Source organism: Hevea brasiliensis, chromosome 9 (genome assembly GCF_030052815.1).
Source record: "Hevea brasiliensis isolate MT/VB/25A 57/8 chromosome 9, ASM3005281v1, whole genome shotgun sequence".
NCBI lineage: Eukaryota > Viridiplantae > Streptophyta > Magnoliopsida > Malpighiales > Euphorbiaceae > Hevea > Hevea brasiliensis.
Window position 1 is genome coordinate 92,453,025 of NC_079501.1, and position 4,296 is coordinate 92,457,320.

Below are 4,296 nucleotides of genomic sequence, written 5' to 3' on the forward strand. Positions count from 1 at the left end.
GATCTTTGTTACGGCTATATGCAAGAGTTCTTGTCTCGAGTAGCGTATAAGTAGTTGGATAAAATGTAGGCAACTGTGTCTTAAGCATTTCTTGAAAATGATAAAAGGTCTGAATAACAAGTCAGGAAAATAGTAAAGTCGAATAACTAGACTAACACAAAAGATAATTGGGTGAAACGCCATAAGGCAGAATAAAACCAAATCTAGGATGAATAAATGGAATAAATCGGGTATCAAAAGGTACTGATAAGGCAACTACATAGGAGGTCAGAAAATTTAGTCTAGTATCCCCTGTCTAGTCACGAGGTACTAATGAGTTAAAAGGAAGCCTTATTCCGACCCCCGGCATCTTTGAATGCCAGAACCCTTAGTTTTAGGCTCTTGTGATGTGTAGCTGTAATCAAATTTCGAGAGGTTGGAAAAATCCTTATCCGACTCTTATTAAAATAAAAGAGATCGGCGAAAAGTTCTTATCCGATTCTCAAGACAAAATTTTTCACAAATATAAAGAGATCGGAGGAGAGTTCTTATCCGATTCTCAACCAAAATCTTAACAAATATTTAGTAGAGATCGGAGGAGAGTTCTTATCCGATTCTCAAATAAAAAATTTTCACAAACATAAAGAGATCAGAGGAGAGTTCTTATCCGATTCTCAGATCAAAATTTTTCACAAACATAAAGAGATCGGAGGAGAGTTCTTATCCGATTCTCAATCTAAATTTTTAATAAATACCTAAAGGAGATCGGAGGAGAGTTCTTATCCGATCTTCAAAACCAAAATAAGCACCCAAAATAACCCCATAAACGAAGACCGCCACAAAACATCAATTCACTAAGGTCATCTCATTTACTTGTGTATCTGGGTAACCCGAATTAGTGAAAAATCAAACGTTCCTTTTATCGAAAGGATTAACATCCCCATTCGAACTCCCCTAACTATCAATTTTAATTTATAAACAGTGTAAGGTTAAATCTGCTCACCCTCATTGAGGGACGAGGTGGGGTGCCTAACACCTTCCCCACCCGTTTACGGACCCCGAACCTAGAATCTGTGCATTTGAAGTGGTTTTGTTTTAATTCGCATCTCACAAAATGGTTTTCTTTAATTTCCCTCAAAATTAAAGTGGCGACTCCTCACTCTTTCCCACTTCGGTGAGTGTTTGTCCAGGCGACCGCAAAATACCTTGCGACAGCTTGGCGACTCCACTGGGGATTGTGACTTTGACCCCGGTCTAGAGGTCCAAAAGCAGGTTTAATTTTACGATCCAACCATAGTTAGGTGGGCTCAGTTTGCAAAATTCCTTATAATTATTGTTATTTTTTGCTAACCGTTTTGCTTGTTTTATTCCCTACAGCATTCTTCATCTAAAAGAAAAAAAATAAAAAAACTCCCCCATATTAGGAAGAGGTAAAGGTGTCCCTGCACACACTGAACACTCACATAATGTCCTCACACACTTCAGCCCTATACCCGGGCTTTCTTATCCTTTTTAGGAAATAGGAGGGAGTCATGTAGCGGTACCCGTGGGTTTTTGATGCATACATTTTGCATAGTCATTTAGGTCTAATTTTATAGCCATTTTATTCTATTATTAGTTATCTTTAGCTAATTTCATTAGTAAATTAGTTAGTTTTTCATACTTGTCAATTTTGCATTAATTTGTAATTTTTACTTTGTTTTGTAGGAAAAATGGTGTTTTTGAAGGACTGAAGAGAATTTTGCCATTGAGGAGTGTCTCCTACAGCCAAAAGATGTCAAAAACAGGTTTTCAAGCTGAAATATGCATTGACCAAACTGTGCATAACTTGCCGCATAAGCTATGCAGATCTGCATAAGGAGAAAGATCACTGTTCCAGAACCAGCCGAAATGTGCATAAGGAGACTGCATAGCTTATGCACATTCTCGCCTCCCTTATGCACCTTCACGGGATTGTGCATAACCTATGCACCAAGTCATGCAACCGCATAAGTGACCAGAACCAGTGAAGCGCATAAGGGACTGCATAACTTATGCAGTCCACTTATGCAGTCCCATGAAGAGTTCATTAATGAGCTGGCAGGAGATTCCCTCAAATAATTCCTCCTAGAACATACCATTTTAGGGCTCCATGTCAGAAAAATGCTATAAATAGTCTCATTTTCCCATTTTAAAGGGGAGACAAGGAGCAAAGAAGAAAAGGAGGGGGGCTGAGCAGAATTTGAAGAGTCACATTCACCTTCCATACCATTTTCAACCAAGATTTGCAGATTTCTTTCTTCCCTTATATTTTTCTACATTTCTAGTGTTTAATTTCTTACTTCTTAGCTTAGATTAAAGCTTTATTTCCATTTGAACTCATCATATCTTGTAAGCATTATGGATAGTGAGTAGTTTACTTTTGATTCTGGAGTAAGGGTTGTAATATTTGAGATATTTTGTGGATCTTGATTGGGTAATCCATATTTTGTGGTCTTAATGAGTTTTATTCATTTCTTGTATGCTTAATGACATGCTTAGTGTAGGATCCCATTAAGTGATGTTCTTAATCCATGGTTGAAGCACCGAAAGGAGAAGGCCTTGTGATAGATAATCAAGAAATTGGACTTAATTAACTTAAACCTAGAAATAGGCTAAGGATTAAGAGGATTCACAGATTAATTAAAGAACTTAATGGGTCTTAATTAATTCTAACTCCACGAAAGTAGGATTAGTTTGATTAAGGCACTCTTTGTCTCACTCGAAAGGGAATTCAAAGGATTTAAGAATTAATCTCCTTAAAACCCATTAGTTTCATAAGATTGGATAACCAATTTAAAATCCCAAAATAGCTCGAATATGAAATCCCGAACTCCGGAATCACCTTTTTACCATTGTTAATTTTCAATTGAATTTAATTGCTTGCCATTTTCAATATTGCCATATTTGAACTCACTTATTTCAATTTGATGCAATTTTAGTTTAACGCAATACATTGTTAAATAGAATATTGATTTTGCACATATAGATTTTACGCTCCATTACTCATCAATTCACTTCTTTAATTTCATAGATACTTCGATTTAGTCAACTTTTATATCGGAAATTCAATCATTAACACAACTCCTCGTGGGATCGATATTTTTCTATACTACTTGTATGACCCGTGCACTTGCGGTAGGGACGCATCAAGTTTTTGGCGCCGTTGCCGGGGAGTTGTTTGTTTAAGATTGAATTCTTGATTATTTTAGTTGATTATAGTTTTATTTTTGTTATCTTTTCATTTTTGTGTTTGTTTGTTCTTTTTCAGGTACTTTTAATCTTTTATGAGAAGAGCTAGAAGCTCAAGTGGCACATCCTTATTGTTCAATCCTGAAATTGAAAAGTTTTGTAAAGCCAACAAGAAAGAAACCAGAAAAAGGAAGGAAGCTTTGAGAGAGATCGAAATTGAAGCAGATATGGCTGATGAAAGAATTAGAATTGGTGTTGGTAATGCTGGAAATGGTCAAAACAATGAAAATGAAGCCCAAGGAGAAGAAGTTGTTAATGCAAACGTGCCTAGGGGAAGTATGATGGATCATGCTTTTCCTCGTTTTGATGACTTGAGGGAGAGCATAGCAAGACCAAGGATTGATGCAAATAGTTACAAGATGGATTTTGGAGTTCTTCAAATGATTCAAAATTCTTAATTTGGAGGACATCCTTCTGAAAATCCACACACACACCTGAAGAAGTTTGCTATGATTTGTGACATGCAAAAACAACCTGGAGTGTCTGATGATGCAGCAAGATTGAAGCTATTCCCATTCTCTTTGAAAGATAGAGCACTGGATTGGCTTGATTCTTTACCTCACAACTCCATCACAAATTGGGAGCAACTCACTGATGCATTTATTGCACAATATTTTCCACCTGGAAAAACTCAAGAGCTGAGGAATCAAATGACAGCTTTCAGACCAAGAGAAGATGAAACTCTCTATGAGTCATGGATGAGATGGAAGGAATTAGAGAGATTATGCCCACATCATGCCATTCCAAAATGGATGATAAATCAGAATTTTTACACAAATGTCACTCCTGCAATCAGAGGGATTATTGATGCTCAAACAGGAGGAGAATTTATTATTAAGCATGAAGATGAAGCTTATGAGCTGTTGGAGAAAATTGCAAAGAACACTCATCTTTGGAGTAGTCCAAGAGGACCAGCTCAAACTCAAAAGAGGCAAGCTGCTGGAATGTATGATCTTGACCCATTCAACATGATTAATGCAAAATTTGATGCACTTACAAATGTCCTTGCTAAGAAGATGGAAGATTTGAGTATGTTGGTTAGTTCAT

At 36.7% G+C, this 4,296-nt stretch overlaps 1 non-coding gene across 1 annotated transcript; it reads right to left on the reverse strand.

Moving 5' to 3' along the window:
* Positions 1-3,884: 3,884 nt before the first annotated feature.
* LOC131183585 (small nucleolar RNA R71) lies at positions 3,885-3,991 on the reverse strand. The gene has a single exon (XR_009151629.1). It is a non-coding gene; the product is annotated as a small nucleolar RNA R71 (small nucleolar RNA).
* Between the last annotated feature and the right edge of the window lie 305 nt (positions 3,992-4,296).